Source organism: Bos indicus, chromosome 13 (assembly GCF_029378745.1).
Source record: "Bos indicus isolate NIAB-ARS_2022 breed Sahiwal x Tharparkar chromosome 13, NIAB-ARS_B.indTharparkar_mat_pri_1.0, whole genome shotgun sequence".
NCBI lineage: Eukaryota > Metazoa > Chordata > Mammalia > Artiodactyla > Bovidae > Bos > Bos indicus.
Window position 1 is genome coordinate 1943890 of NC_091772.1, and position 15531 is coordinate 1959420.

The following is a 15531-nucleotide window of genomic DNA, read 5'->3' on the forward strand; positions in this document are numbered from 1 at the left end:
TCTCCTCCCGCACCCTTGTCCACAATCTGTTCTCTGTGTCTGCGTCTCCACTGCTGCTCTGTGCACAGATTCATCAGTACCACCCTTCTAGATTCCATATGTATGCATTAATATATGATACTTGTTTTTCTCTTGCTGACTTACGTCACTCTGTATAATAGGTTCTAGGTTCATCCACCTCATCAGAACTAACTCACATGCATTCCTTTTTATGGCTGAATAGTTTTCTATTGAATTTATGTACCACAGATTCTTTATCCATTCATCTGTCTATGGTCATCTAGCTTGCTTCCATGTCTTGGCTGTTGTAAACAGTGCTGCAGTGAACATTGGGGTACATGTGTCCTTTTCAGTTTTGGTTTCCTCAGGTTATATCCATAGAAGTGGTGTTGCTGGGTCATCAGTGCAGTTCAGCCACTCAGTCGTGTCCAACTCTTTGCGATCCCATGGACCACAGCACGCCAGGCTTCCCTGGCCATTACCAACTCCTAGAATTGATTCAAACTCATGTCCGTCGAGTTGGTGATGCCATCCAACCATCTCATCCTCTGTCATCCCCTTCTCCTTCTGCCTTCAATCTTTCCCAGCATCAGGGTCTTTTTAGATGAGTCAGTTCTTCGCATCAGGTGGCCAAAGTTTTGGAGTTTCAGCTTCAGCACCAGTTCTTCCAATGAATATTCAGGACTGGTTTCCTTTAGGATGCACTGGTTGGATCTCCTTGCTGTCCAAGGGACTCTCAAGAGTCTTCTTCAACACCACAGTTCAAAAGCACCAGTTCTTCAGCACTAAACTTTCTTTACAGTCCAACTCTCACATCCATACATGACTACTGGAAAAACCATAGCTTTGACTAGATGAATCTTTGTTGGCAAAGTAATGTCTTTGCTTTTTAATATGCTGTCTTTGTTGGTCATAACTTTTCTTCCAAGGAGCAAGCGTCTTTTAATTTCATGACTGCAGTTATCATCTGCAGTGATTTTGGAGCCTCCCCAGATAAAATTCTCTCACTGTTTCTCCATCTATTTGCCATGAAGTGATGGGACAAGATGCCATGATCTTAGTTTTCTGAATGCTGAGCTTTAAGCCAACTTTTTCACTCTCCTTTCACTTTCATCAAGAGGCTCTTTGGTTCCTCTTCTCTTTCTGCCATAAGGGTGGTGTCATCTGCGTAGTTGAGGTTATTGAATTTCTCCTGGCAATCTTGATTCGAGCTTGCGCTTTATCCAGCCCAGCGTTTCTCATGATGTACTCTGCATATAAGTTAAATAAGCATGGTGACAACATACAGCCTTGACGTACTCCTTTCCCTATTTGGAACCAGTCTGTTGTTCCATGTCCAGTTCGAACTGTTGCTTCCTGACCTGCATACATATTTCTCAAGAGGCAGCTCAGGTGGTCTGGTATTCCCATCCCTTTAAGAATTTTCCAGAGTTTGTTTTGATCCACACAGTCAAAGGCTTTGGTGTAGTCAATAAAGCAGAAATAGATATTTTTCTGGAACTGTCTCTCTTTTTTGATGATCCAGCAGATGTTGGCAATTTGATCTCTGGTTCCTCTACCTTTTGTAAGTTCAACTTGAACATCTGGAAGTTCACAATTCACATACTGTTGAAGCCTGGCTTGGAGAATTTTGAGCATTACTTTGCTAGCGTGTGAGATGAGTGCAATTGTGTGGTAGTTTGAGCATTTCTTGACATTGCCTTTCTTTCTGATTGGAATAAATCTGACCTTTTCCAGTCCTGTGGGCAAGGCTGAGTTTTCCAAATTTGCTGGCATATTGAGTGCAGCCTTTTCACAGCATCATCTTTTAGGATTTGAAATAGCTCAAGTGGAATTCCATCACCTGCACTAGCTTTGTTCTTAGTAATGCTTCCTAAGGCCCACTTGACTTCGCATTCCAGGATGTCTGGCTCTAGGTGAGTGATCACAGCATCATGATTATCTGGGTTTTTTTGTATAGTTCTTCTGTGTATTCTTGCCACCTCTTCTTAATATCTTCTGCTTCTGTTAGGTCCATACCATTTCTGTCCTTTATTGAGCCCATCTTTGCAAGAAATGTTCCTTTGGTATCTCTAATTTTCTTGACGAGATCTCTAGTCTTTCCCATTCTGTTGTTTTCCTCTATTTCTTTGCATTGATCGCTGAGGAAGGCTTTCTTATCTCTCCTTGCTGTTCTTTGGAACTCTGCATTCAAATGGGTATATCTTTCCTTTTCTCCCTTGCCTTTTGCTTCTCTTTTTTTCACAGCTATTAGTGAGGCCTCCTCAGACAACTATTTTGCCTTTTTGCATTTCTTTTCCCTGGGGATGGTCTTGATCCCTGCCTCTTGTACAGTGTCACAAACCTCCATCCATAGTTCTTCAGGCACTCTGTCTATCAGATCTAATTCCTTGAATCTATTTGTTGCTTCCACTGTATAATCGTAAGGGATTTGATTTAGGTCATACCTGAATGGACTAGTTGTTTTCCCTGGATCATATGGTGGTTTAATCCTAGTTTTTAAAGGAATCTTCATACTGCCTTCCATAGAGGCTGTATCAGTTTACATTCCCACCAGCAGTGTAGGAGGGTTCCCTTTTCTCTACATCCTCGCCAGTACTTGTTTTTTGTGGATGTTTTGATTATGGCCATTCTGTCTGGTATGAGGTGATATCTCCTCATAGTTTTGATTTCATTTGTGTAATAATGGGTGATATTGAGCATCTCTTCATGTGTTTATTATTCATCTGTATGTCTTCTTTGGAGAAACGTCTTCTTAGGGTCTCTTGTCCACGTTTTTTTTTTTTTTCCTGATATTGAGTTTTCTGAGCTGCTTGTGTACTATGGAAGTTAATCCTTTTTTGGTTGTTTCATTTGCCATTATTTCCCCCCGTTCTGAGTGTTGTCTCTTCACCCTGTTTATAGCTTCTTTTTGCTTCTAAACATGATTTTGTCCCTCCTACTGTCTTGTCGGGGCGTCTCCCTCGCCCTTGGACTTTTTTGGTGGGATCCACCATTCTCCTGTCGATAGTTGTTCAGCGGTTAGTTGTAGTTTTGGAGTTCTCACGGGAGAAGATTAGTGGACGTCTTTCTACTCCTCCATCTTCTGAATCCCAGGGGGCAGACACAAGGAGGTCCAATCAGTCCATCCTAAAGGAAATCAGTCCTGAATATTCAGTGAAGGACTGATGCTGAAGCTGAAGCTCCAATGTTTTGGCCACCTGATGTAAAGAACTGACTCATTGGAAAAGACCCTGATGCTGGGAAAGATTGAAGGTGGGAGGAGAAGGGGACAGTAGAGGATGAGATCTTTGGATGGCACCACCAACTCAGTTAACATAACTTTGAGCATGCTCCGGGAGTTGGTGATGGACAGGGAAGCCTGGCATGCTGCAGTCTGTGGGGTCGCAAAGAGTTGGATGTGACTGAGCAGCTGAACTGAACTGATAGTTCCTTTTTCTGTGCAAAAGCTTTTAAGTTTAATTAGGTCCCACTTATTAATTTTTGTTTTTATTTCCATTATTCTAAGAGGTTGGTCATAAAGGATCTTGCTATGATTATGCCATAGGGTATTCTGCCTATGTTTTCTTCTAAGAGTTTTATAGTTTCTGGGGGTTACATTTAGACCTTTAATCCATGAAATGGACAATTTCAGTTTATACTGAGGACGTGTGTTCCTCTTTTTTCCAGTGGGTGACATCATTCTGAAAAGTCCAAAGAGTTTGGAAGTATATAATGATCTGTGGCAAAGTTGTCACGTCTTTCGTTTTTTTCTGAGATTTGTTTTTCAGAGCATAGACTGTGATTTGCTTGATACCTTCTCAGCCATATCAAGGCTGTGGCCACTCTAGGTTTATGGAGGCTTTTGGTAATTTATACAGAGTCTCCAGGAAGTTTCTAAATTTCATGAACTGAGCTCCTAGCCTAGCAACGGCTTTGTTTTCCCTGCTAACTTCTACTCTATAATATCGGCCAGAATCTGCTGGCTCTCTTGTTCTGGAATGTATGCTGGGGACTTCGATTTTTATGAGAGGGGCACACCCAGAAGTTTCTATAGATGCTGGGAAAGCTCTAGACACAAGTGCTATGCTGGGTCTGATGAGGCCATCACCCCAAACCACAGGCTTGCCTCTGAGATTTGGGGATGTTCCAAGACCATAACAGTCAGCTTGACCTTGGACCACAATCCTTCAATGTGTTCCTCCAGTCTCCTCTCAGATTGTAGATTTTAGATCTTAGATCATTTCTGGGCAGAGAAGTTATTGTGTGGAAACATTCTTCCCCACGTTTATTATCACAGATTTGTGAAGCTGGTGCGGTCTGTCTTCATTCCTCTGTCAGCTTCACGACTGTGGCTTTTCACCTCTAGCTTTCAGTGACCTCGTCCGGCTCATGGCTCTCTCCAGCCTGGGGATGGCTCAGCTCTCTTCTCTGTCAGAGCTCCTAAAGTTAGTTACCCATGTGTCTCTTGTAAAACATCACCTACATCTAAGTAGTGAAAAAGGGAGAATGATGACATGGACGAGGTCATTGGAAGGGCTTCAGTGTTGCCTCAGTGGTAAAGAATCAGCCTGCCAATCCTGGAGACATTGGTTCATTCCCTGGGTCAGGAAGATCCCCTGGAGGAAGAAATGGCAACCCACTCCAGTATTCTTGCCTGGGAAATCCCATGGACAGAGGAGCCTGGCGGGTGATAGTTCATGGGGTCACAAAAGAGTCAAACATGATTTAGTGATTAAACAACAACAACAAGATTAGAAATCTGGGGTGGAGAAAAACTTGCTTTCTTATCTCTGACTTGGAAATTGAGGAGGTGAAACTGAGATGAAATATTTGATCTACTGAAGATCAATTGAAACACCAATGTACACTCAGCATTTGGACTTGGGTGTATTTGTAAATAGATATTAAACAGAGAAATTGTAGCTAATTTGCTTCTCAAATGGACTTCAATAATCTGCTGTGTGCAGGTTACTTACAGTGAAGTGACTGCAAAGTTTTTAAGTAAATGTTTGCTTTATTTTACTTTTTCCTGAAATTATTTGTTTAGATTTTGGCATCAAAGAGGACACAGAGAAACATGAGTTAATAACAAGCAAAGAGTTAATGAACATAATATAAATGTTGAGTTATAAAAATACACTTTGAGGAAAACCACATTGTTAAACCTTGATCTTCTTTTCAGCTAGAATGATAATTGGGCTTCACTGCAGCATAAATGGGCTTCCCAGGTGGCCCTAGTGGTAAAGAACCTGCCTGCCAGTGCAGGAGATGTAAGAGATACGCATTCGATCCCTGGAAGATCCCCTGGAGGAGGACATGGCACCCCACTCCAGTATTCTTGCCTGAAGAATCCCATGGACAGAGGAGTCTGGTGGGCCATGGTCCATAGGGTCGCAAAGAGTTGGACACGACTGAAGTGACTTGGCACACATGCATGCAGCATAAATAATTTATATTATACATCTGCTACCAAATATACATTGAAAAACTTGACTTCTAGGTGTTATCAAAGTTGCATTTTCTCATTTTTCTGATACCACTGTAAAGCCCCTCGTGTGAACAAAGATTTACATCTGTACAGCATACTGTCACATGTCTGGTGGATACTCGGAAACATGGACTTTAGAAGAGGGCTCCTAAGCTGTGTGGGTCACCAAGCCCAGGAGGAGGTAGGAGATTTTAAGAGATCCTGGGATCCATGAGAGTATCAAGGATTGCTTATATGTTAGATAAATAATGTCTCCCATATTTATGTGTATGACTGTTTACAAACCCTATATAGTTGCTGGTGTTATGAGGAAATATACATACATGTAAGTGCTACTGAATTAAGAGAAGCTCTTTACTATAGTCAATTTTCTTAACAGAAGATAAAGTGCAACTATTGTAAAGAGTTAACAACTTGTTTTGACTTTAAAAATGGGCCCTCACCACCGCACACAGATTGAAATGGCCATATCACAAATCTACAAATAATAAACACTGGAGAGGGTTTGGAGAAAATGGAACCTCATCACTGTAGGTGGGAATGTAAATTCGGAAAACAGTATGGGGGTTCCTCAATAAACTAAAAATAGAGTTGCCATATGATCCAGCAATGTTACTCCTGGGTATATACCCAGACAAAACTATAATTCCAAAAGATACATACACCCCTGTGTTCATAGCAGCACTATTAATATTTACAATAGCCAAGGCATGGAAACAACCTGAATGCCCACTGGCAGATTAATGAATAAAGAAGATGTGGTATACATAGACTGTGGAATATTACTCAGCCATAAAAAGAGTGAAATGATGCCATTTCCAGCACCATGGATGGACCTAGAGATTATCACTAAGTGAAGGAGGAGAGAAAGAGAAAGACAAATACCAGTTGATATCATGTTTATGTGGAATCTAAAATATGACACAGATGAAGTCATCTGCAAAACAGGAACAGATTCACAGACAGAGAGAACAGAGTTGTCATTGCCACGGGGGAGGGAGATTGGAGAAGGGATGGACTGGGGTTTTGGGGTCAGCAGGGGCAGAATATTAGATATAGAACGGGTAAGCAAGAAGATCCCACTCTACAGACAGAGAACTATGTTCAGTATCCCGTGATAAACCATAACAGAAGAGAATATGAAAAGAATATAAATTTATAACTGAACACTTTGCCATACAGCAGAAATTAATATGATGTTATAGACAACTTTAGTAAAATAAAAATACAGGTCCTCATGATCAGAGAAGTGTAGAATTATTGCCCTAGAGCTTTGTGAAAGTATCTCAGTCAGCTTAGGAGTGAGCCCGCAATTCAGCCAAGACAGAGCCAGAATGTTTTAAATAGTAACAGGAAAGAAATACCCACATATATATTTTTTAAAATACGAGATTGGGTTGCCGAGGAGAGTGGAGCAACTTCCTTCTAAAAGACTTTGACCAGTCTCTGTTCTTATTTGCTGGATTGTTCCAGCACCACCAGGAAGTGTAGAACTGCCCAGGCCATTGTGATAGTCAGTAGTCACATGTGTTATGGAAATCTAAATTGAAATTAAGTAAATTAAAAATTGAGTTTATCATTCACACTAGCAACCATGTTAGTGCACAGTGGCCACATACTCGATAGCACATAGAACATTTTCATCAACGCAGAAAGTCCTTTTAGACAGTCCTGGGAATGACTGTCATCACTAGGGCTATTCCCTTGCACTTTAGTACCTTTGTCCTGAGGTCCTGGCATTGGATGGAGAAGCCTGGTTTGCCTGGTAGAGTCTTGGGAGATTTTATGGACATGAACCCAAGGGCGTGAGTAGAAAATCATTTCCCCCATAATCTTCTTCTAAGTTTCCTCCCTAGATAACAGCCCACATCTCGTGATAGGTGGTAGGAGTCTGTGTATGTTAAAGTTATCATTTTATCATCTGTGATAGACATTTGTCACAATTTGGGCTGCCTAGCATCTGGATCTTTTTCCTGAATTTGGGGGAATCCATCAATGTATGAAACTGGGTGGGTGAGCCTGCCCTGTTCCTCTTAATTTCCCGAGCAGAAATGCCTACTTTTGCTTTCCCTGACTTCTGCCAGCTAGAAGAAGGACAGGATTTATGGCCTGCGAAACCTGGCGCTCTGCCTCTGGAGCGATGACGCAGAGAGGCAGAAGGTGCTTTAGAATTGCGCCCATCAGTGGTGCAGGAAGGAGCATCAGTGGCCCTAACAGAAGCCAGCTGCGCTGCCCAGGGTCTTTGGTGGCAGGTCTGTTACTACACCTGTTGAGGCAGCTGTTGAGAACAAAAGAAAAATGCTAAGGAAATCAGCCTGAGTATGTAAGGAGCCTAGACTAGCATTGTCTGTTCCTATTGACATCCTCCTCGGTATGGAGTAGTACTAACAAAATACAGAGAACCATACATCAGTGTTCCCTTAAATTAGTCATAACACAAGTAAGATACCCCAGTATTCTGTAATGGAAAGAAATCCTTTCATTATTTTTTAATGAAATAATATATATCTCAGCATTATAAATATCCCTCTTTGCTTTAGTAATGGAATGATTTTTTTTTTTTTTTTTTGGAGATTGCTGTTCATAACTCTGTTTCTTACACTGTGAGCAGTTACACCATATCTGATTCCTACCAGCCCGGTGGACTGGCCTCCTTTGTTTGTTTTCTAGAACAAGTAGACTGTGGCATATTGTTTTACCTTATGTTTTAAGGCCCTTGTCTGTTCTTCCTGGGTGCTGCTTCCACTCTGGCACACATAGCAGCTGGGTAACCATCTGTATCATCTCTGTGTCAAATCTGGGACAAGGCTTCTAAGTGCTGTGCTCGGTCTCCCTTCTTCAGCCTGGATGTAGATAGTCCTGAAGCCATAGCGGATGGTGGGGAGACAGGATTGAAGGGGCCTGGGGCTCAGTGCCTGAAGGAGGGCTCTTCACTAACCAGGAACTAACATGTCCCTGAAGAGAAAATCTTTAATGGTCAGGATTTGCAGGCTTTCCCAGTAAAAACTATGCAATGAAAAAAGAACACAAATTATATGAACACGAGAGAGAGAGAGAAATAAATTTTGTTGTGTTGAAGCTTTATGTATTGTTGGATCTGTTTGTTACCGAAGCTGACATTACTCTTTACACCCTCATTCATATAAACTCATTATTTCTTCTTCACAAATGGTAACTGACATTTTTTGTTTTTTTTTAGTTGCTTTTTATCTGGAATCTTCTTCTTTGAATAGTACCATGAGTTATACAGAATTATGATGAAAGTGTTGAAGAAACTGGGGTGCATATTTCCCTATATAACCTCAAATTGTTTACAGATTAGACCTAACGTACAGGAAAGCTTAATGACTCATGGGAGAGCAATTTGCTAGTTTTGTAAAATGTGGATTCAACGTTTTGAATGACTTTGTAATCTTGGATCACCATGAAGTTTATGCTGCCTTAGTATGCAATTTCAGTAACTTATTTTCACTTCATATATAGAAACGTATAGAAAACTTCTGTTAGTCTTATGAGAAAACATTTTCAAGGCTTAATGGTTTCACGAATGCCATATAGGTAGACAACAAAGGTGGAAAGGATACTCTGAGATCATCTTATATTAAAACAGAGGAAAAAAGTATGTGATGCTCATTCAAAAGTCTCAAATGTGGTGGTGCAGGGTATTATCTATTCTGCATTTGCCATGACATGCAAATGATTGCTCGACAGAGATGAGGTATTAGGTATTTAATGTTTCCACTTTGTAGTTTACTATTAACTAATAACATTTTCCTCTTCTAAAATGTGGTAAAAGCAACCATGTACCTATGAGGTTATTAATAGAGGTTTTATGTATCCTCATATATTTGATATGTTTTGGGTCCTTTGGGGGAAAATACCTAATAAACACAAATAACCACTTCTGTTAACAGTGATTTCTGTTCATTTTCTCGCCAATAATAATGCCAAAGCATCTTACAAGCTCTGTGTAGCAGCTTGAGCAAAAACAAGATATATTTAGTGTCAACACTGTGTAAAAAGTAAGATATATTTAGTGTCAACACTGTGTAACCCCTGCCATAATCTCTACCATTTAGAGGCACTATTTAGTGGGATTATTGTGAACAAAGTAGGAAGTTTGCACAAAGGAGCCACATGGCTGTCCCTTCTATCTAAATTATGAAGGTGAAACCCTACAAACTCATCCCTACTCTTCTTTTTAAAATATTTGTGTATTTACTTATTTGGTTGTGTCCGTCCTTTTGCAGCACACGGGACCTTCATTGGGTCACGCGGGATCTTTAGTTGTGGCACACGGACTCTCTAGTTGTGGTGCATGGGCTTGCTAGTTGCACGGTGGGAGCTCAGTTGTTCCGAGCCATGTGGGAGCCCAGCTCCCTACCAGGGGCTGAACCCACACCCCCTGCACTGCGAGGTGGACTCTCAAACACTGGACCACCCAGGAAGTCTCCCTACTCTTCTTAACATCTGCTGTACTTTGTACTTTTTAAAACACACTAATGTGTACTCTGGGCCGTAGTCTAGCATGTGTCTTAAACTTGTTGATCTCAGGCACCTTTATAGTCTTAAAAATTATTCACGGTCCTGAAAAGCTTTAGTTTATGTGACTTCTAAATATTTGCTATATTAGGAAATGTCCCCATTTTGGGACACTTTTTTTTTTTTGATTTCAAGTAATTATAACCAACGCATTATGTGCTAACATAAAGTTTTTTTTTTTCTAAATTATTTATTTTAATTGGAGGCTAATTACTTTCAATATTGTAATGGTTTTTGCCATGCATTGACATGAATCAGCCATGGGTGTACATGTGTTCCCCATCCTGAACCCCCCCTCCCACCTCCCTCCCCATACCATCCCTCTGGGTCATCCCAGTGCACCAGCCCTGAGCACCCTGTCTCATGCATTGAACCTGGACTGGAGATCCATTTCACATATGGTAATATATATGTTTCAATGTTATACTCGCAAAAGATCCCACCCGCTCCCTCTCCCACAGAATCCAAAAGACTGTTCTATACATCAGGGTCTCTTTTGCTGTCTCATATACAGGGTTATTGTTACCATCTTTCTAAATTCCATATATATATGTGTTAGTATACTATATTGGTGTTTTTCTTTCTGGCTTACTTCACTCTGTATAATAGGCTCCAGTTTCATCCACCTCATTAGAACTCATTCAAATGTATTCTTTTTAATGGTTGAGTAATACTCCATTGTGTATATGTACCACAGCTTTCTTATCCATTCATCTGCTGATGGACATCTAGGTTGCTTCCATGTCCTGGCTATTATAAACAGTGCTGCGATGAACATTGGGGTACATGTGTCTCTTTCAATTCTGGTTTCCTCAGTGTGTATGCTCAGCAGCGGGATTGCTGGGTCATAAGACAGTTCTATTTCCAGTTTTTTAAGGAATCTCCACACTGTTCTCCATAGTGGCTGTACTAGTTTGCATTCCCACCAACAGTGTAAGAGGGTTCCCTTTTTTCTACACCTTCTCCAGCATTTATTGTTTGTAGACTTTTGGATCTCAGCCATTCTGACTGGCGTGGAATTTTTGCAAATCTGATTTCTGGCTTAATAGAAGATACTTGGATTCTCCTGCTTCTGAAGTCAGTCTACTGAGAGACTAAACATGCTGAGGCCCCTAGAATACTCCAGCTTGTGAGAGAATGAGAGTGAAAAGGTGAATCATGTTTTAGTATGGTTATGAAAATACTCTTGACCTTCTGGGTCCCACACTTTGAGAACTGCTATTCATACTAACCTATAAAGGTGGTCTTGAGAGAGTCTCCATTTTGTCACTGTTATTATTTGTACCAGAAAATCCCTTTCCCATCCTGGGAGTGGGTGATTGTACTAAGAAATCAAAGATCAGAAAAAAAAAAAATTACACACTTCATTTAAAAACTCTCTCTTTTGGTTCCACCTACAGAAAGCTGTTCTACCTAATTCAGCCAAATGGAAGCATTTAAAATATCAATGTATATCTGTCTATAGTTCTCTAAATAAAAGGCATATCTTGAAGTGTCAGTAATTAGAATTATGATCTTGTACATTCATGATGAGATGGTTGGGATATGTGTGTGTGTGTGTGTGTGTGTGCACATGCGTGTGTTCATTTGTGTCCAACTCTTTGTGACCCCATGGACTGTAGTCTGCCAGTCTCCTCTGTCCTTGGGATTCTCCAGGCAAGAATACTGGAGTGGGCTGCCATTTCCTCCTCTAGGGAATCTTCCCAACCCAGGGATTGAACCCACATCTCCTACATCTCCTGCATTGACAGGCAGATTCTTTACCACTGAGATACCTAGGAAGCCCGGTGAGATGGTTCAGTTCAGTTCAGTTCAGTCGCTCAGTTGTGTCCGACTCTTTGCGACCCCATGAATTGCAGCACACCAGGCCTCCCTGTCCATCACCAACTCCCAGAGTTCACTCAGACTCACATCCATCAAGTCAGTGATGCCATCCAGCCATCTCATCCTCTGTTGTCCTATTCTCCTCCTGCCCCCAATCCCTCCCAGCATCAGAGTCTTTTCCAATGAGTCAGCTCTTCGCATGAGGTAGCCAAAGTACTGGAGTTTCAGCTTTAGCATCATTCCTTCCAAAGAAAACCCAGGGTTGATGTCCTTCAGAATGGACTGGTTGGATCTCCTTGCAGTCCAAGGGACTCTCAAGAGTCTTCTCCACTAGAATGAAACTAGAACACTTTCTAACACCATACACAAAAATAAACTCAAAATGGATTAAAGATCTAAACGTAAGACCAGAAACTATAAAACTCCTAGAGGAGAACATAGGCAAAACACTCTCTGACATACATCACAGCAGGATCCTCTATGACCCACCTCCCAGAATATTGGAAATAAAAGCAAAAATAAACAAATGGGACCTAATTAAAATTAAAAGCTTCTGCACATCAAAGGAAACTATTAGCAAGGTGAAAAGACAGCCTTCAGAATGGGAGAAAATAATAGCAAATGAAGTGACTGACAAACAACTAATCTCAAAAATATACAAGCAACTCCTACAGCTCAACTCCAGAAAAATAAATGACCCAATCAAAAAATGGGCCAAAGAACTAAATAGACATTTCTCCAAAGAAGACATACAGATGGCTAACAAACACATGAAAAGATGCTCAACATCACTCATTATCAGAGAAATGCAAATCAAAACCACTATGAGGTACCATTTCACACCAGTCAGAATGGCTGCGATCCAAAAGTCTACAAATAATAAATGCTGGAGAGGGTGTGGAGAAAAGGGAACCCTCTTACACTGTTGGTGGGAATGCAAACTAGTACAGCCACTATGGAGAACAGTGTGGAGATTCCTTAAAAAACTGGAAATAGAACTGCCTTATGATCCAGCAATCCCACTGCTGGGCATCCACACTGAGGAAACCAGAAGGGAAAGAGACACGTGTACCCCAATGTTCATCGCAGCACTGTTTATAATAGCCAGGACATGGAAGCAACCTAGATGTCCATCAGCAGATGAATGGATAAGAAAGCAGTGGTACATATACACAATGGAGTATTACTCAGCCATTAAAAAGAATACATTTGAATCAGTTCTAATGAGGTGGATAAAACTGGAGCCTATTATACAGAGTGAAGTAAGCCAGAAGGAAAAATACCAATACAGTATACTAACGCATATATATGGAATTTAGAAAGATGGTAACAATAACCCTGTGTACGAGACAGCAAAAGAGACACTGATGTATAGAACAGTCTTATGGACTCCGTGGGAGAGGGAGAGGGTGGGAAGATTTGGGAGAATGGCATTGAAACATGTAAAATATCATGTATGAAATGAAATGCCAGTCCAGGTTCGATGCATGATACTGGATGCTTGGGGCTAGTGCACTGGGACGACCCAGAGGGATGGTATAGGGAGGGAGGAGGGAGGAGGGTTCGGGATGGGGAACACATGTATACCTGTGGTGGATTCATTTTGATATTTGGCAAAACTAATACAATTATGTAAAGTTAAAAAAAAAAAAAAAAAAGAGTCTTCTCCAACACCACAGTTCAAAAGCATCAATTCTTCGGTGCTCAGCTTTCTTCACAGTCCAACTCTCACATCCATACATGACCACTGGGAAAACCATAGCCTTGACTAGACGGACCTTTGTTGGCAAAGTAATGTCTCTGCTTTTGAATATGCTATCTAGGTTGGTCATAACTTTCCTTCCAAGGAGTAAGTGTCTTTTAATTTCATGGCTGCAGTCACCATCTGCAGTGATTCTGGAGCCCCCCAAAATTAAGTCTGACACTGTTTCCACTGTTTCCCCATCTATTTCTCGTGAAGTGGTGGGACCAGATGCCATGATCTTAGTTTTCTGACTGTTGAGCTTTAAGCCAACTTTTTCACTCTCCTCTCACTTTCATCAAGAGGCTTTTGAGTTGAGATGGTGACAGTGGACAGTTCCCAAAGATGAGTAAGTGTGCTTGTCAGACACAGTGATTTCTGTGGGATAAAACACTGGCACAAGACAGCTCACAATTATTTATCATAATTACTTATTTATATTATGTCACTTATGTATGATAAGTGTTTCTTGCTTGTGCATCTGTACGTTGGCTGTGATTTGACCTGCCTGGGCTGGGCTCCACTGGGCTGAGCTCCAGACTGTGGATTGGGTTAAGGTTTTTCTGAATGTGTCTCTCTCCTGACACTTGAATGGGGCATATTCTTGTGTGATGGCAGAAGTCTGATGACCTAGCAGAAACTTGCTGTGCCTCTTAAGGCCTTCCACTTGATTTACTGTGATTTTAGCTCGTATGCAGTTTAAAAAGCAGGTTCCATGGCCAAGCTCAGTTTCCGTGTGGCAGGAAAGTTCCAGTGGGATTCGTTGGGGTGGTGGGGAGAGGGAGTGGTTTTTGGTTTTAAAATAATCTAATCTACCACAATGTGCAATTCTGAAATATTAGTAGATAATGATGTCTACCTACTTAATTCTTATTCAGAGAAATAGTCAAGGGACTGAATTTTAATTGTAATTTTAGGCTGCAGTCCTTCTGTTGATTGGATCTTCAGAATATCACTGTTGTCTAGCTCTATTCCCCCATTCTCAGACTGCTTTTCAAGTTGTTATATATATATTATGTAATATATATAATTTTATTTATATTATTTATGTTTGGCTGTGCTGAGTCTTCCCTGCTTCGCTCGGGCTTCTCTGCTGTGGCGGGCAGGGGCTGCTCTTTCATGCAGGCACTGGCTGCTCCTTGTGGCGTCTTGTCGCGGAGCACAGGCTGCGCTGGAGTGGTTGCAGTGCACATGGGCTCAGTGGTGTTCGCGCGTGTGAAATATGCAGTAGTTGCTCTGTGGCATACAGGATCTCCCCAGACTAGCGGCTGAACCTGTGCTCCCTGCATTGGCAGGTAGATTCTTAACCACTGTGCCACCTGGTAAGTCCCCTCAAGTTGTTTCTTAATGCTATTGATCTGAACTATTGTGAGAGCCTCTAAATTGGTCTGTGTCCTGTTACTATTGCTGTGCAACAAACCATCCCCAAGTGAAGTGCTTAAACAGCAACAAACTATGTGGCAGGCAGGATGGGAGGAGAGTTTTGGGGAGAATGGGTATGTGTATATGTATGGCTGAGTCCCTTCCCTGTTCACCTGAAATGGTTACAGTGTTGTTAATTGACTATCAGATCAGATCAGTCGCTCAGTCGAGTCCGACTCTTTGCGACCCCATGAATCGCAGCACGCCAGGCCTCCCTGTCCATCACCAACTCCAGGAGTTCACTGAGACTCACGTCCATCGAGTCAGTGATGCCATCCAGCCATCTCATCCTCTGTCGTCCCCTTCTCCTCTTGCCCCCAATCCCTCCCAGCATCAGTCTTTTCCAATGAGTCAACTCTTCGCATGAGGTGGCCAATTGACTATACCCCAATACAAAATAAAAAGTTAAAAAAAATACCTTATCAAATTAAAAAAAAGAAAACGGCAGTCTTGAACCTGAAGTTAGGGCAGGGTTCATCAGAGAGGGTTTGTGGCTGTTCCTTGTGGCATCAGCTGGGGTGTTTTGACTAGA

At 41.5% G+C, this 15531-nt stretch overlaps 1 protein-coding gene across 9 annotated transcripts in view; it reads left to right on the forward strand.

The window, feature by feature from the left end:
* PLCB4 (phospholipase C beta 4) overlaps positions 1–15531 on the forward strand; it is a 485151-nt gene that overhangs the window by 39664 nt on the left and 429956 nt on the right. The window lies entirely within an intron of this gene.